Source organism: Hoplias malabaricus, chromosome 3 (assembly GCF_029633855.1).
Source record: "Hoplias malabaricus isolate fHopMal1 chromosome 3, fHopMal1.hap1, whole genome shotgun sequence".
NCBI classification, from domain to species: Eukaryota; Metazoa; Chordata; class Actinopteri; order Characiformes; family Erythrinidae; genus Hoplias; species Hoplias malabaricus.
The window spans coordinates 18,258,835-18,276,969 of record NC_089802.1 but is presented as its reverse complement, the minus strand read 5'-3'; the positions used below and the strand labels follow the sequence as shown (position 1 = coordinate 18,276,969).

The 18,135-nt window shown below is 41.4% G+C and overlaps 1 protein-coding gene and 8 non-coding genes across 11 annotated transcripts in view; all 9 read right to left on the bottom strand.

Annotated features, from left to right (window-relative positions):
* polr3e (polymerase (RNA) III (DNA directed) polypeptide E) overlaps nt 1–12,047 on the bottom strand; it is a 29,910-nt gene extending 17,863 nt beyond the window's left edge. For 2 of the 3 annotated variants that reach the window (XM_066665562.1, XM_066665564.1), the window contains exon 1: nt 2,649–2,794. The gene's annotated coding sequence lies outside the window, so the exon portion shown is untranslated. Of the gene's footprint in view, nt 1–2,648; nt 2,795–10,860; nt 10,994–11,972 lie in introns of those variants that run through there. The other variant, XM_066665563.1, reaches the window with a different exon arrangement.
* Nucleotides 12,048–14,226: 2,179 nt separating this feature from the next.
* On the bottom strand, nt 14,227–14,308 carry trnal-aag (transfer RNA leucine (anticodon AAG)). The gene has a single exon. It is a non-coding gene; the product is annotated as a tRNA-Leu (tRNA).
* A 367-nt stretch (nt 14,309–14,675) lies between these two features.
* Nucleotides 14,676–14,757, bottom strand: trnal-uag (transfer RNA leucine (anticodon UAG)). Its single transcript has one exon. It is a non-coding gene; the product is annotated as a tRNA-Leu (tRNA).
* Nucleotides 14,758–15,585: 828 nt separating this feature from the next.
* trnal-uag (transfer RNA leucine (anticodon UAG)) lies at nt 15,586–15,667 on the bottom strand. The gene has a single exon. It is a non-coding gene; the product is annotated as a tRNA-Leu (tRNA).
* A 379-nt stretch (nt 15,668–16,046) lies between these two features.
* Nucleotides 16,047–16,128, bottom strand: trnal-aag (transfer RNA leucine (anticodon AAG)). The gene has a single exon. It is a non-coding gene; the product is annotated as a tRNA-Leu (tRNA).
* A 367-nt stretch (nt 16,129–16,495) lies between these two features.
* Nucleotides 16,496–16,577, bottom strand: trnal-uag (transfer RNA leucine (anticodon UAG)). Its single transcript has one exon. It is a non-coding gene; the product is annotated as a tRNA-Leu (tRNA).
* Nucleotides 16,578–16,956: 379 nt separating this feature from the next.
* trnal-aag (transfer RNA leucine (anticodon AAG)) lies at nt 16,957–17,038 on the bottom strand. The gene has a single exon. It is a non-coding gene; the product is annotated as a tRNA-Leu (tRNA).
* Nucleotides 17,039–17,405: 367 nt separating this feature from the next.
* On the bottom strand, nt 17,406–17,487 carry trnal-uag (transfer RNA leucine (anticodon UAG)). Its single transcript has one exon. It is a non-coding gene; the product is annotated as a tRNA-Leu (tRNA).
* A 379-nt stretch (nt 17,488–17,866) lies between these two features.
* trnal-aag (transfer RNA leucine (anticodon AAG)) lies at nt 17,867–17,948 on the bottom strand. The gene has a single exon. It is a non-coding gene; the product is annotated as a tRNA-Leu (tRNA).
* Between the last annotated feature and the right edge of the window lie 187 nt (nt 17,949–18,135).

Sequence of the window (18,135 nt, the reverse complement as noted above, 5' to 3'; positions counted from 1 at the left end):
TAATGACATTAAATATAAATAATATTTTAAGGTTCAATATTGAACACACCTGGTGCCACACTCTAATCAGCTAATTAACTCAAAAAACCTGCAAAGTTATCCAAAAGACGACCATTGACACCTTACACAAACAAGTAGGGCAAGACACAAAAAGTCATTGCTAAAGAGGCTGGCTGTTCAAAGAGCTTTGTGTCCAAGCACATTAATAGAGAGGTGAAGGGATGGAAAAGATGTGAAAGGAAAAACTGTACAAGCAATAGGGATAACCACATCCAGGAGAGTATTGTGAAACAAAACCCATTCAAATATGTGGGGGAGATTCACAAAGACTGGAATGCAGCTGGAGTCAGTGCTTCAAGAACCATGTATGCACGACATGTGTTTCAGCTGTCGCATTCCTTGTGTCAAGCCACTCTTGAACAAGAGACAGCGTTAGAAGCATCCCGCATCCAAAAAGGACTGGACTGCTGCTGAGTGGTCCAAAGTTGTGTTCCCTGATGAAAGTAAATTTTGCATTTTCTTTGGAAATCAATGTCCCAGAGTCCAGAGGAAGAGAGGAGAGGCACAATATCCATGTTGCTTGAGGTGCAGTGTAACGTTTCCACAGTTAGTGATAGTTTGGGGTGTCATGTCATCTGCTGGTGTTGGTCCACTGTGTTTTCTGGGGTCCAAGGTCAACGCAGCCATCTACCAAGAAGTTTTAGAGCACTTCATGCTTCCTGTTGCTGTCTGATTTTATGGAGATGCAGATTTCATTTTCCAACAGGACTTGGCACCTGCTACCAGTACCTGGTTTCCCATGGTATCCCTATTCTTAATTGGCCAGCAAATTTGCCTGACCTATTGTGAAGTATTGTGAAGAGGAAGATGCAATACACCAAATTCAACAATGCAGAAGAGCTGAAGGCAACTATCAGAGCAACCTGGGCTCTCATAACACCTGAGCAGTGCCACAGACTGATCGACTCCCTGCCACGCTGCATTGCTGCAGTGATTCAGGCAAAAGGAGCTCTAACTAAGTATTGAGTGCTGCATGTGCTCATACTTTTCATGTTCATACTTTTCAGTCAGTCATCATTTCTAAAAATCCTGTTTTGTATTGGTTTTAAGTAATATTCTAATTTTCTGAGATACTAAATTTGGGGTTTTCATTAGTTGTCAGTTATAATAATCAAATTAAAAGAAATAAACACTTAAATATCAGTCTGTGTAATGAATAAGTATAATATACAAATTTTACTTTTTGAATGGACTTTTTAATATTATAATTTTGTGACCAAATATATATATACACACACACATACACACTAACAAATAGATAAATATACATACATAAATCATAAATACACTGTTTAAATTTTTCTTAAACAGGTTCAGGGATATTTTCATTTTCCAGTTAACTTACTTAAACATAATTATTTTCATCATTAAACATCATACATTATAACTTTGATCACATCTGGCAATAAAAAAAAAACAAACAAATCAAACAAACAAACAAAAAGCCCCCCCCCCACATAAATACACATGCAGCAAACAGCTATGTATGATTTATTCATGTCAACACAAAACACACTACCCCACGACAGTGTCATTGCAGCGCTGTGAATGATCCACCACCCCATAAAACCTGCTCTATGGTGGTGGTCCTGTGAGAGTCCTGATTATTAAAGTAGAACAGGATGAATAGGAGATGGCAAAGTTGACAGAACAGTCTAAAGTGTGTAACTGATGAACAACAATGTGGTCCTATATGGTCAGTGGAATTGATTAAATTGACAATGACTCTAGAATTTTAATGTGGGAGATTTTTCTAGCCATGCAATAATATTATAGGAGAAGCAGTGATTTAAAGTCAGATTAAAGTTCTTATTTTGCAAATTTCGAATTAAACGATCACCTGTAACAAATATGAACTTAAAAAATCCATCTAATGGAGCTAATATCAACATTTAGATGTGTATTTTAACAAAGAGAAGGAGCAGCTTCTATTTGAAAAGCAAGTCACACTACCAGCCAAACCAGAGCTGTGACCTGGCTGAGGCTGTGGCTAGCTCTGTTGCTAATGTTGTTAAATTCCTGATTTAAAAAAAAGACTATGAGTGCAGTTAGTCTTCTCGACATCACTCTCAACTGTACAGTGCCATGCTCTCAGCACCTTTTATACAAATACTTTGAGAAGGTTTACATTTCAGAAATAATATCCAGATGCTAACACCGGAGAGCTAACGTCAGGACAGCTGATGTTAGCTTCGCCTTTACCGAAGTTAGTCTGATCCTACTGACACTGAACATACTACATTATTGTTTTGGTGTCGTTATAAACATGATGTATAAAACTATAATTATAAAAGCCACACGGTCTTTATCCTTTAATGTCAAGCGTGTCAGCTCTCTTATACAGTGGTGGTATGGAGGATATTAAGCTTTCAGGAGGGCCACCGTTTCTGTTTGACATTACAATAATTCACGTAAATCACAAGTCATGTTAAACCAAACTTGTGCCCCGAGCCGCATACAATTAAGGGTTTAACAAATAGCGTTACCATTGAGCTAACGTTAAATCGAAACGTGCGCAAGACAACAGCCAGGCCCCAATTTCTGTCCAAATTAAAGACGTTATTGTAGGTAAATGTCCACAAGCTGACCTGAAACACCTGGTACAAGGTCCACTTTTCCCTGTAGAGGTGCGTTACTCTTTTCCAGTGCAGTATTCCTCTGTAGTTCTCATGCTATTGAGCCTGAGGCTTTTTCCATTTCTTCCTTCACTGAGACACGTGGGGAGGAGCTGTGTGCTTTCGTGTCTTCCCATAATGCAACGCAGTGCAACGCCAGCTCTGTGTGTGCGCTCACGAATAAATCGCCCATCGTGGTCTATGCCCGCAGTTTTTACGACAGAGTTTTAGGGCCATGGCAGGCATTGGACAAAAATAAGATTCCGAGAATAAAATCAGAATTCTGAGAATAAAGTCGCAAAACGTCCGAGAATAAAATCACAATATTTAGAGAAACACTGTTTGGATGTATACTATTTAGATTGCCAACACCCAGTTTTTGTGCCATAGAATGAGTTGTGAAAGAAGCAGTAAATTAATTGGACAGAATGGTTAAACGCTTCCATCCACATGACAACTAACCACGTTTCAGCCACTGAGTATGATGCCTACAATTTTATTGTATAACCAAGCCATAATGATGGAGCCTTGTGGGCACACCAGAGTTCCACTCACCCTGTATCATTTTAGTGATAATTAATTGTATCCTGTGAATCAACATGCCCTTTTCTGAATAAACACGTTCTTGCACAACCAAGTAAGTATTTAAATACTGACATTCTGACATTATTCTCTGGATTATTCTGATTTATTATCTCAGAATTATTCCGACATTATTCTCCGAATTATTCTGACTTTAATCTTAGATTAAATCTTAATCATATATATTGTTTCCTTATATATATATATATATATATATATATATATATATATATATATATATATATATATATAAATTTTTTCTTTTCAATGCTGTGGACCTAAAACACAGTAAATATTTGTAAATAGTGCTGTTTATTCCTGTTGCTTGCGGTTGTCACCTTAAGTACAGTTTTTTAGTTAAGTTTAATGTGTTTTGTGTACAAGGATTGTTAGGAGGATGTTAAGTTCTTGCACTTCTTTTAGCGGTGTGTTGTTAGTTCCAAGTGTTTGACAAACACTTGTCTCTGTATATTAAAATTTTCAAAAGAGCACATAATGTAGCTTTTGCATCATTACTTATAGAAATGTGTTTTATTAAAGTCTGGATAATTGATGTGGGAAATAAGTCTCACCACATATATACAATTAATTAAACAAAATTTCAAACAAACACTGTTTTGAAACAGCTTCTATCATATTTTGAAACTTCAAACTTCTTACAAAATATACCGATGGGTGTAAACTCTAAATAAGATTTTATTTGTATGCTTTTTATAACAGCAAATCAGAGGCTTTATTTTTCCTGTTTTATATGCTTTCTAATATCTATATTTTAGTGTGCTATAGCCATGTTAACAGTGGTGGACAAAGTACACAAACCATGTACTTGAGTTATTTACCTATGTCCACCAGCAATTTCCAGTCTCGTGCTTTACCCCATCTACCAATATTTATAGCCTGTGCACACTCTTGAATATGTTCACCCTCAGGCAAAAACCTAATCACTTTATTACTACTACCGCTCATTTATGCGTTTACTTCTAAGCATTTGCTGTCCAACAAAAACCCTTAGCATCTTATTATATCTCCATGTATAACTCCCAAGCAACAAACTAACCTTACAAGCTGATGTGTCAACCCCTGTACATAATCTACAACTAGGGTCTTCAACTACCCACTGTCCAAGATTTTTGTGGAGTTAGAAGGACATCATAAGTTGCTCCAACTTAATAAGACTTGACTCCATTGCCCCCAATTCTTGCCAAGTGATCTTCCACTTCTCTAGATTCTCCCAGCGAAGCTACTGGCCTTGTTTTGCCTGTGATGATGCTGCTGTTGCGCACCGTGCCTCCTTTTCCTGATCGCAAATAAATATAGTCATCATTTGCCTTCTCTCTGGTGATGTGGCCTTACTAAACACTTTCCACAAATCACATGACCCAAGGCCCGTGCTTCTGCATTCTAGTTGACCAATCACATCCCTCAGCTCTAATGAGCTCCTGGCGACCTGCACAGCCACTCATGGGTTCCACTTCCTTCCTCCTTTTGTGACTGGAACTGTTGCTTTAACCACTGTATCCTTCGATCCTGACAAAATCACCTCACAACTCACCTTTGCACATTTAAATTTCTCAACTAAACTTGTGAGTGGTAGCTCCAGTACCCCTTTCCCATACCATGCCACACTACTTAAACATTATGACCCCCTAGCCACTTCCTTATAGCTAGTTTTCCTTTGACAATCAACAGGCTTCTAGACTTGCTCTGTTTAACTGTCACCCTAGCCAACCTTAGATTATCATTTAACTTCCCTTCAACCACTGTTTGCAAGGCACAGTAGTTGTCAAGGTTGTCATGTCATCCATGTAAGCTTTGATTGGGGGAAGCTGGAAAAAAGCCACAAACCCCTGCTTTTTGTACTGACATATCAATTAATTTGCTTACTTTCAAATAAGCAGCAAGTTTCCGCGCTATTACACTAAAGAAAATCTTACCCTCCACATTAAGAAGACATATGGGACAAAACAGTTCTATACCCACAGCATCCTTAGGGATAAGGATACCGCCTGCTCTTCTCCACTCTTTTGGAATGATCCCTTTATTCCAAACTATGATCATCAACCTCCACAGAAATTTCAAGACCTCAGGTGCATACTTGTACACCTGAAACAGCACATCATTAGGCCCTGGAGCAGAACCTGCTTTTGCATGATGCACCATATCTTAAACCTCACTCCATTTTGGTGGGCTAACATCCATTTGCTGCTCTGTTTCAGTTAGGGGTGGAATATCTTGTGGCAACTCTAGCTCCTTTGCTTTATCCTTATTGGTGTACACATAATTGAAATGCTCCTATAATTCCCTCTTTCCAAGTTTTAAACTCCTTACCAAATAAGGTCTTCAGAAAATTAAAAGGATTACTAAAGAACGCTGCCTTAGCAGGTTCCTTCTTTTCCCTCCTTTTTCTCAAGTTCTCTGCTCTTCTCAACAGTGCCAACCTACCCTTAAGCGCTTTCTGTAGTGCCTTAATGCACTCTCTTCCTCTTCACCTACTCACCTCCACTGATTTCTGAGAGCCCTTAACTCCTGTATTAGTTTATCTATTTCTACTTGCCATCTTGACTTCACTGTATCTTGTCCCCTTTGCTTTTTCTGCAACCTACCAAACCTTGCCAAATTAGAAGTCCTCATTGTCCAATTATTATTTTTGTAACAAGACTCATGCTTAACACATTGCAAGTGAAAAGACTCTAGTGTCAGTCTTGGTTCCTGAGTCTTTTATTAGATTGTCATTAATGAGTCTGACACTGAACACAGCAGAAAAAATTAAATACATTGAACTATGTTATATCAACTAACAACAGTGGAGGATGCTGGACTTTCAAAGAGGGGAAGCTCAATTTCAGCCTACATCATAAAATGTGTCGGTTTATTTATACATAAATTCTACCCTCCGTTCCTTTTCAAAAAAATGATCTGTGACCCTGTCGTACCAACAAGGCGTCTTTTCCAGGGACTTGACTAGTGTCCTCTCAATGGCCAGCAGAGCTATGCCGCTTAAACGGCCTTGGCCCATGTGAAGTGTGTCTGTCTGTGAGTTCTTTGTGACGGTGGAGGGGCTCAGCAGCACAGGCTGGTCAGAAACTGCGATAGAAGTCTGAAAGAGTGATAGAAGTCAGTCTCCAAACACAAGCAGCTACAAAAAAAACCCACCAGAAATAGAAGCTCGATTTGTCGCTAGTCGTTTTTAACAAAGAAAATGCTGATAAGAGGGTTAAGAAAGTCTCCGGTTCAACTCAGAACAGAATGAAAATGTAATGCGCCCACGGATCTTTACACCAGAGGATCGCTGATTCGCTCATTTTGCTGTCAATCAAAAAGGGATTCAGCCTCAAACAGATCATCCAATCACCATGCAGAAGCTGAGCGTCCGGGCCAGCCAAGGCCAGCCCACTGCCCCATAGACCCCCAGAGACGCTGAGGGGCTGATGGGCGGGACAAAGCCCAGCATTTATCCAATGACTCGTCTCGTTTCGCTGCACTTCGCTGCTTCACTATTGAACTCTGTGAACGCTCAGCGTCCTCACTGTTTAAAGCACTGTGAAGCAGGAATGATTGAGAGGAAAGCCGCGTCTTTACCAGTGATAAGAAGCTGATTCTGAACAAAAGTTGAGCGCGTTGTAGTGCATATTTATTCAATGACATGTACACACAACAGTATATATATTTGATCACTTATTTTTTGACATTTTAGGGGAAGCTGAGCTTCCCTTGCAGTCTTAGAGCAATCGCCTCTAACTAACAACTATCTATCAAACTAACAGAGGTTGCTGTCTCCAGAAGATTAAGCACAATTTAAGCTTCTGTGTTGAACCTATGCTGTAGGCACCGTGGCCTGATGTGCACCTCTCCAGAAATTTAACTCATCGGGTTTATGCAGACCACAACTACTGTGATTGGTCTGCAATCAGACGAACATGTCCAGAAGTATTAACTCCTGTATACTACATACCCTACATAGTGCACTTCAACGTTTCAATAAAACTAATACCACTACATTGTGTACTACATAGGGCTAAAGATGATGTTTGAAATTCAGCTCAATTCAGGTTTGGCGATGTAATTGCCGAGCAACACAGACGCAAATGCACAAGTATAAACTTTCACAATGGCCTATGACAATTGTGCACAACTTAGTTTTATTTACACATAGCCATATGGTGAGAGATTAGTCTCAAAATACTGTACAAATGCATACATGTTCATCCACAAATTAAACATAAGTCAAAAATATGTTTCACTATTCACAAATTAATACAACCCAGTCTGTGTCTGCAGTTTGTACAAATACAGTCAATTTCATAAATACATGTTTTTGGTTTTCATAGATATCATCAGTTTATGTGAAAGTAAATACATTGTTTAAATTTACATTGCATATATTTGCAAAGTCGAAGCCTTGAATTTAAAATGTATTTGTAAAATGTAAAATCTTGATGCTAGCACATTGTCTAATTACAGGCCTATTTCTAATCTACCATTTCTATACAAGATCTTATAAAAAGCTGTGGCCCAACAAATTAGTTCATATCTACATAAGAATCATATATATGAAAAAATTCCAATCTGAATTCAGACCACATCATAGCACTGAGACAGCTCTAGTCAAGATAACAAATGATCTAGGCCACATATCCTTGTTGGTACTTCTTGACCATAAAAATAGACTACAATATACTCCTAGAAAGGTTAGAAAAAATGGCTGGAATCACAGGGACAGCCCTATCATGGTTTAAATCTTACGTAACGGAACATTATCAGTTTGTAAAAGTAAACGATTTATGTTCCAGTTACTCTAAAGTAAGATTTGGAATTCCGCAATGCTCTGTTTTAGGACTGTTACTATTTACAATATACATGTTACCACTAGGCACAGTTGTAAGAAACCATGACATTACCTTTCACTATTACGCAGATGACACACAATTGTATATATCAGCAAGACATTAAAGAAAATAGAGGACTGTGTAAAAGACATGAAAGGCTGGACAAGGCTTCGATCAGCACATAGGCAGTATCACTAGGGTAGGTTTTATACATCTTCGCAACATCACCAAGATTAGAAATGCCTTATCTCTGCATGACGCAGAAACATTAGTACATGCCTTTATTACTTCAAGGCTTGACTATCGTAACACACTACTGTAAGGATGCACCAGCAGAAATTTAAGTAAACTTTAAATAGTTCAAAATGCTGCAGTCAGGGTCCTCACTAAAACTAGAAATGTTGAACATATCAGCCCAGTTCTGTAATCACTTCATTGTCTGACTGTTAAATTCTACATTGATTACAAAATTCTGTTATTGTATAAAGCCCTACATGGGCTCGCTCCTGAGTAACTTTAGGACATTATTTCCTATTATGAACCTCCACGATTACTCAGATCACAGAGTACTGAATACAGAATTCAGAAGGCCTTAGCTGGTGGAAGAGCTTTTTCTTATAAAAATGTTCGGGACTCAGACACAGTCGCAATCTTGAAATCTAGGCTAAAATCTCATTTGTTTAGTTTAGCTTGTGGTAGTTAATGGTCCGCCATAGATAAAGACGGCAGATCCAGTGGTCTATGGACACTGTATAGTAAACTAAAACGCTGGTGCTGTCGTCCCGCCGCTTCATGTGATCACTCAGGTTTGTCAACCGTGGAGCGGATGCCAGTGGAGCGGATGCCAGTGGAGCGGATGCTCCCGTGTCTGTGTGTCCTTCTGGTTCTCTACTTTTAGTTAAAGCATTCATAGTCAGACCTGTCAGAGTCATTAGCCACACTCTGGAAATGTACACATTTCTGCTTTACATACACCCAAACAGATCAAAACTGATTCCATCCCTTTACCTTTTTCTGAGTAAACGACTGCCCACCTGCCCGACTGGACCCTGATGGATGACTGTCAAGCTCCTGCTCCACGCTTCAGACCAGCTGCCCACACTCCAGTCACCACCAATCACCTTGGAGCTGCCCACCCTACAATGAAGTTTTCATGGACTCCTAACTAATATTACCAGTAGATTGACCAGAGGAGGATAGCTCCCAACTTTTGAGCCTTGGCTCCTCCCAAGGTTTCTTCTTCAGCTCTGAGGGAGTTTTTCCTTGCCACTGTCGCCCCTGGATTTTGAGACTTTCCTTTCGCATTTCACCAAATACAAATACAAATGCAGCTTAATCCACAAATGTGGCCAGCAGGCGAACATGCCACTGCTAGGTTGCATTGTTGTTTCCCCTAGTATTTCAGGACTGATCTGTTGCTCTAGGGGCTGCAGCAAACAACCCACTGTAGGTGGAAATGTGACTCCATTGGCTGCCACAGGAAATGATAGACAGCAAACTCAAGTGATGATCAATGAGAAGCATATTGTCTGTTTAGGAACCGTGGGGTATCTGCCCCTCCCTCCAGCTGAGGTAGAGAATCTGTCTGAAACAAATCGCCCGTTTTAACAATCCAATCTCAAAAACACGGAACACAACACGTCCCGTATTAGTCCAATACGCAACATGGCTTTTAGTGTCCAAATACATGATGAATTTAACGTATTTTACTTGGCAACCCTAGTCTGCAGCGAAATTAAGTTTTGCTGGACTTTAACGTCGTTAAATGTAGGGCACCTTCAAATGTGTTGGCTTATTCACATGGCCACATTTGTGGATCAGGCTGCATTTGTATTTGAAATGCGAAAGAAAATTCAAAATCCATAAACCCGCGAGAGTAAATGAACATATACTCCTCATGAAAAACACGTGAGTAACTTGATCCATATATGCAGATTCAACGATTTAAAAATACATTTTAAATTCCAGACTTCAACTTTACAAATATATGCAATTACCCAGCTAGCAAAATTGTATCAGCCCACACTCGCTGGAACAAAAACACTCGGCCCGATGCCGGCACGCAGAGTCGGCATTGTCTCGGCTGTGATGTACGGCCGTAGCGTGGGCCGATAGTTCTGGCCCGAGTCTGTGAAACTCTCGGCCCAGACTCGGCCGAGTCTTGTGGCTGAGGCACGGCTCAAATGACTCGGCCTTAGTCCAGCAAGCCATAACTAAATTGCAATAACTGGACCACGGCCAAGTTTGAGCCAGAAACACGCCATTAGTGCCAGACTTGGCTCAGATATGGCTCTGAACAAAAACACTCGGCCCGATGCCAGCAGGCGGAGTCGGCATTGTCTCGGTCGTGATTTACTGCCGTAGAGTGGTTCGATATTTCTGGCCCAGACTCGGCCAAATGTTGTGGCTGAGGTGCGGCTCAAATGACTCGCCCCCAGTCTGGCAAGTCATAACTAAATTGCGATAACCGGCCCACGGCTGAGTTTGAGCCAGAAGCACGCCGTTAGTGCCAGACTCTGCCCAGATCTGGCTCATATCGGTTTTAATAGTTTATTTCTATAAACTTTTGTAAAAATACAAAAATATTTCACCAGTAGGTTTGGAAAATTAAAATAAATAAATTTTAAAAAATATATAAAAAATGGAAGAAGGGTACTTTAAAACAGTTTGAGTTTCCTCAAATGTGTGGAAGTACACATTTGACACATATTCATGGCATACATCAGTTCCATCAACAGTTTGCAAGCCTCTGCTGTATTGTCACACTTTGTCAATACCTCACTGCCCTCAAAAATGATCCGTATCCTCATCTCTGGCAGCCTGGACAACAGGGATCTTTAGGATGTGCAATGTAGTGAAAGAGCGCTCAAGTGTAGTCACTTCAGTTGTACTCTTTGTTGAATTCCAGCTCTATAATTAAACATATAGAGATTATGTACATGTTCTGTTCTCTTCAATATATTTTCTTTAAAAATATTTAACAAAAACTGTAAACTGTTTATGCATGCAAATTCATTAACTACAGAACTTCAACTGTAAAAGATAATCGGGTTATAGTACAAACGGTTATACAAACTGATGCTAAAGATCTCATCTAAATAATTTAAATTAACCTCCTATATGCTTATCTCCCTGCCCACTTGCATTTTTCACTGTCCCACTAGTTTTCTTGCTGCAGTCCACCTTTACAAAATTACATAAAGAAAATTAATTAGTTCATGTTCATAGTTCATTTCGAAAAATGTAACTAACTTCACAGCTCCAAAAAAAACTAATTCACATGCTTTTGTTTATTTTTTTCCTCTCAGTAAATAGGCTTCTATCGTTTTCAATAAAACCTCCTTCAACCCATTAATCACTAGCCCAAAACCACTGCTACTCCCTAACAAAGGGACAGACTTAGTGTATGTGGAATTATATATTTTAAACATTACATTACACCAAAAACCAGCACTGAGATTGAAAATGTATTTTAACCTACTTAACTAGTACCTTATGTTTTCTTAATGTGTTTAAGCAGTTTTATTTCTTATTTTATTTCTTATGCTGAGGTATGCGGTTCTGTGTGACATAAAAACTCCCCAAAATGCTCACATCTTGTAAAATACGCCATCAAACCACATAATTACTCAAATTAAAATACTCATGTATGAGGGATTGTCATGTCATTTAAATGTTTTCTAAGTCAGAGGAAATAAAGAGCTAGCTAGAGTTAAACAGGTTAGCCTAGCTAAAGTTTGTCATTTAAAAAAAAAACGGTTCAATATTACCTATGTAACATATAGCAGTTGATAGAATAATGTACATAACATTAACGATGTTAACTACATTTGGGCGATAACAATATACTTATGTGTCCAAAAATATAAGGTTAAATTGAAATACTTACAGGATTAAGCTGTTCCCTGAGGCCGGTGAGAACTGCTCCCGCGCCACGGTCACAGAAAAGGGACGATCTTCATCGTCTTCTTCTTCTGTGTTTTTACAGCGGTTCACTTCTGCCACCTTCCGTTTTCTCATTCAGAATTCATTCATTTTAAAGCTGTCGTTCCAGTCCAGTAGTCTTCAAAAAGTTAAACAACAATGTCCTCCCTTCAGCACGGCACTGTCTCCTTATTAAACCTATTTATAATAATAATTTCTGTCATTCGTGTCCCAGTCATTACATCAATACTCTAAAATATTACAATATTAACAAAGCTTACCTATAACTGTATGGCATTTAACAAGTTAAAATACTGATTCTATATATTTAACATTTTTACATTGTTTTGCACACAGTTACCCGTATTGTCTTTATTTTTAGATGTGGGCCACATATAATTAATACGCAGTATTTAATAAAATGCTCCGATCAGTATAGTGTGCTAACTGTAATGGCAATCGTCTCGCCAGCCAACAGTGCCAAGGTTCAGCCGGAATTGGGCCAGATGCAGGGTGCTGCATTCACGCTGAGCCTCAGCTGGCTGACAGTGCCAACGTACAGCATGAAATGGGCCAGACACGGCGTGCCTCATTCATGCAGAGACGGCAGCCAGCCGGCAGTACCAAGCCAGAGCCAGAAGTTTATGTTAATCTTCTTTGCTGGAGGTAAGAGGACAGGAAGCCCCTTACTCTTTCTCTCTGTCAGTCCCAGAGCAGGAGATACTGTCATACCATTACCTTATTTAGATAGAAACCCACCTATATAAGTGAGCAGTTTTGGACTGAAGGGGAGAGATGTATGGAATTGGCTGATTCTCTCCCAGCCCCTATGGCTAGTAAGAGGCTGTTCTTTTGTGAAATAAAGATTTATTTACAACTGTAGACAGTGTCTGGTGGAGAATTTTCTTCATCATCATCCACACCACACCACCCAAGAAGAAATAAACAAAAACACCATTTCTGCTATGGATTTTTGTCTCTTTAGTTGTTTACCAGTGAATGTTGTCTGTTTCTCTGCCATTTTCCAGCGCACAGTGGTGTTAGTATGTATGTAGGTAGCCGTGCATGCGCAAACGAACACATGTTCAGGTCTGGTGTGTGGATGTGGATTTTGGGCCAGTAAGTAGATTGTCAGTTAAGTCATTCAATGATTTTCTTTGGTCCAAAAGAAATTATTTGATTGAATATTTACAGTTTTTGCTGTTTTCTTGGTTTATATACACAAAAAATATCTTTCCTTATGTCATCAGATCTTAAAAATGATTGGCTGCTATCAGGATGTTAAGAGTATTTAGAGAAATATAACAAAAATGTTTTTTTTTTAAAAATCACCTACCCTAGCTTTAAGTACAGTAACGAAATACGTTTACTTCGTTACTGTCCATCACTGCATGTTAAGTATTTGTCCGACTGGCTTAACAGGAAATCATGTTTCAAATTCAACTGACATGTCTATTTCATGTGGAATATGACATTTGCCATTTTAATCAAGACACTTTCTGAATTTTTGAATGACACAGTGGATCAGTGCATTAAGATATTAAGACTAGGCTAGAATCAAAGATTTTCAATAATATGCCAGTGATTGGGTGGAATATTCCATGTGCTGAATGCAATATACTAAGGAGTAAACCAGAATGCACAGTTTGCCTCCGCAGGTGAATGTTATACAATCATCTTCAACATGTAAACAGACTTTTATATTGTTGACAACAGACAATTTAAAGAGCTCTTTCTGTGGTGATAACATTTGTAGTAGAATTCGGCAGTTTGATACCTAACATAGCAAAACTCCAAAATATTATATGCATATGTTCAATTTATTTTGTAGGATAGATGTACATATCCTAGCTGTCTATTAATAATAAAATGGCACAATATAGGAAATGCTTATCCGTTGGCATTCTCCATCTACCTCTCCACAAACAAGAAAGGTGAAAAAGGAAGTGAATCAGGCATTTTGAAGTTATTGGCAGTGCCAGACTTAATGATTTACTTTATACGGCTGCCTGCGTGTTGGGCATTCTTTTGATATGTTCTCCGTTCGTTCGGCCAGCTTGGGCCATCCCACGCCCTTTGAATATTGGAGAACTTGAGGGAATTGAAGAAACGTCAAGCCGACTCTTCCAAGTTGCTGCTGTTGAAAAGAGCAACAGAGGGCGCCAAGTTGAGTATAAGCTGCTCAACAGCTTGGATGGTGGTTTCTTCAAAACCTTCTTTGGCAGCGGTGGGATTTGAACCCACGCCTCCGAAGAGACTGGAGCCTTAATCCAGCGCCTTAGACCGCTCGGCCACGCTACCAGCTTCGTGAGGCTTTCGCACTGCAATGGCAACGGCATAGTTTATCCACTTGGACGCTAAAGTGTCTGCTTTTCTTCTTCTATCGGCGGACATATTTGGGGTCAACCTCGTGCCGCACTGCATTGGTGAGAACAATATAACTTTTGAGATCATTTACTAAGCAACTGATCTTTTAGAAAAATTAATAAAACAGACGCCCAGTGAACACAGAGGATGTGGAAATCAGTCTAACAAAAGCCCACCACAAGGACCTCTGCCGTTCATTGATACTACACCAACATCGTACACGCAAGGTCTTGCCACAGACATTTTCAACACAGCGCTTTTCCAAGGATGGACCGAGCCAACATCTTCACAAAAGCTTCGCTGGTAGTGGTGGGATTCGAACCCACGCCTCCACAGAGACTGGAGCCTAAATCCAGCGCCTTAGACCACTCGGCCACACTACCTCCGAGAAGCCCCGCCCCTCTTATTCCTAGCCAAAACCGAAGGGGGCGTAACACGCGAGCTAGAGAATCTCAGTCAAGTCATCTATTGGCAGATGCAGACAAAGAAGCGCTAGATTCCTAAGACGTCGGACTGGCCGACGCGGGTTTATGGTTTGCTTTATACGGCCGCCTGCGTGTTGGGCATTCTTTTGATGTGTTCTCCGTTGGTTCGGCCAGCTTGGGCCATCCTACGCCCTTTGAATATTGGAGAACTTGAAGGAATTGAAGAAACGTCAAGCCGACTCTTCCAAGTTGCTGCTGTTGAAAAGAGCAACAGAGGGCGGCAAGTTGAGTATAAGCTGCTCAACAGCTTGGATGGTGGTTTCTTCAAAACCTTCTTTGGCAGCGGTGGGATTTGAACCCACGCCTCCGAAGAGACTGGAGCCTTAATCCAGCGCCTTAGACCGCTCGGTCACGCTACCGGCTTCGTGCGGCTTTCGCACTGCAATGGCAACGGCATAGTTTATCCACTTGGACGCTAAAGTGTCTGCTTTTCTTCTTCTATCGGCGGACATATTTGGGGTCAACCTCGTGCCGCACTGCATTGGTGAGAACAATATAACTTTTGAGATCATTTACTAAGCAACTGATCTTTTAGAAAAATTAATAAAACAGACGCCCAGTGAACACAGAGGATGTGGAAATCAGTCTAACAAAAGCCCACCACAAGGACATCTGCCGTTCATTGATACTACACCAACATCGTACACGCAAGGTCTTGCCACAGACATTTTCAACACAGCGCTTTTCCAAGGATGGACCGAGCCAACATCTTCACAAAAGCTTCGCTGGCAGTGGTGGGATTCGAACCCACGCCTCCACAGAGACTGGAGCCTAAATCCAGCGCCTTAGACCACTCGGCCACACTACCTCCGAGAAGCCCCGCCCCTCTTATTCCTAGCCAAAACCGAAGGGGGCGTAACACGCGAGCTAGAGAATCTCAGTCAAGTCATCTATTGGCAGATGCAGACAAAGAAGCGCTAGATTCCTAAGACGTCGGACTGGCCGACGCGGCTTTATGGTTTGCTTTATACGGCCGCCTGCGTGTTGGGCATTCTTTTGATGTGTTCTCCGTTGGTTCGGCCAGCTTGGGCCATCCTACGCCCTTTGAATATTGGAGAACTTGAAGGAATTGAAGAAACGTCAAGCCGACTCTTCCAAGTTGCTGCTGTTGAAAAGAGCAACAGAGGGCGGCAAGTTGAGTATAAGCTGCTCAACAGCTTGGATGGTGGTTTCTTCAAAACCTTCTTTGGCAGCGGTGGGATTTGAACCCACGCCTCCGAAGAGACTGGAGCCTTAATCCAGCGCCTTAGACCGCTCGGCCACGCTACCGGCTTCGTGCGGCTTTCGCACTGCAATGGCAACGGCATAGTTTATCCACTTGGACGCTAAAGTGTCTGCTTTTCTTCTTCTATCGGCGGACATATTTGGGGTCAACCTCGTGCCGCACTGCATTGGTGAGAACAATATAACTTTTGAGATCATTTACTAAGCAACTGATCTTTTAGAAAAATTAATAAAACAGACGCCCAGTGAACACAGAGGATGTGGAAATCAGTCTAACAAAAGCCCACCACAAGGACATCTGCCGTTCATTGATACTACACCAACATCGTACACGCAAGGTCTTGCCACAGACATTTTCAACACAGCGCTTTTCCAAGGATGGACCGAGCCAACATCTTCACAAAAGCTTCGCTGGCAGTGGTGGGATTCGAACCCACGCCTCCACAGAGACTGGAGCCTAAATCCAGCGCCTTAGACCACTCGGCCACACTACCTCAGAGAAGCCCCGCCCCTCTTATTCCTAGCCAAAACCGAAGGGGGCGTAACACGCGAGCTAGAGAATCTCAGTCAAGTCATCTATTGGCAGATGCAGACAAAGAAGCGCTAGATTCCTAAGACGTCGGACTGGCCGACGCGGCTTTATGGTTTGCTTTATACGGCCGCCTGCGTGTTGGGCATTCTTTTGATGTGTTCTCCGTTGGTTCGGCCAGCTTGGGCCATCCTACGCCCTTTGAATATTGGAGAACTTGAAGGAATTGAAGAAACGTCAAGCCGACTCTTCCAAGTTGCTGCTGTTGAAAAGAGCAACAGAGGGCGCCAAGTTGAGTATAAGCTGCTCAACAGCTTGGATGGTGGTTTCTTCAAAACCTTCTTTGGCAGCGGTGGGATTTGAACCCACGCCTCCGAAGAGACTGGAGCCTTAATCCAGCGCCTTAGACCGCTCGGCCACGCTACCGGCTTCGTGCGGCTTTCGCACTGCAATGGCAACGGCATAGTTTATCCACTTGGACGCTAAAGTGTCTGCTTTTCTTCTTCTATCGGCGGACATATTTGGGGTCAACCTCGTGCCGCACTGCATTGGTGAGAACAATATAACTTTTGAGATCATTTACTAAGCAACTGATCTTTTAGAAAAATTAATAAAACAGACGCCCAGTGAACACAGAGGATGTGGAAATCAGTCTAACAAAAGCCCACCACAAGGACATCTGCCGTTCATTGATACTACACCAACATCGTACACGCAAGGTCTTGCCACAGACATTTTCAACACAGCGCTTTTCCAAGGATGGACCGAGCCAACATCTTCACAAAAGCTTCGCTGGCAGTGGTGGGATTCGAACCCACGCCTCCACAGAGACTGGAGCCTAAATCCAGCGCCTTAGACCACTCGGCCACACTACCTCCGAGAAGCCCCGCCCCTCTTATTCCTAGCCAAAACCGAAGGGGGCGTAACACGCGAGCTAGAGAATCTCAGTCAAGTCATCTATTGGCAGATGCAGACAAAGAAGCGCTAGATTCCTAAGACGTCGGACTGGCCGACGCGGCTTTATGGTTTGCTTTATACGGCCGCCTGCGTGTTGGGCATTCTTTTGATGTGTTCTCCGTTGGTTCGGCCAGCTTGGGCCATCCTACGCCCTTTGAATATTGGAGAACTTGAAGGAATTGAAGAAACGTCAAGCCGACTCTTCCAAGTTGCTGCTGTTGAAAAGAGCAACAGAGGGCGGCAAGTTGAGTATAAGCTGCTCAACAGCTTGGATGGTGGTTTCTTCAAAACCTTCTTTGGCAGCGGTGGGATTTGAACCCACGCCTCCGAAGAGACTGGAGCCTTAATCCAGCGCCTTAGACCGCTCGGCCACGCTACCGGCTTCGTGCGGCTTTCGCACTGCAATGGCAACGGCATAGTTTATCCACTTGGACGCTAAAGTGTCTACTTTTCTTCTTCTATCGGCAGACATATTTGGGGTCAACCTCGTGCCGCACTGCATTGGTGAGAACAATATAACTTTTGAGATCATTTACTAAGCAACTGATCTTTTACAAAAATTAATA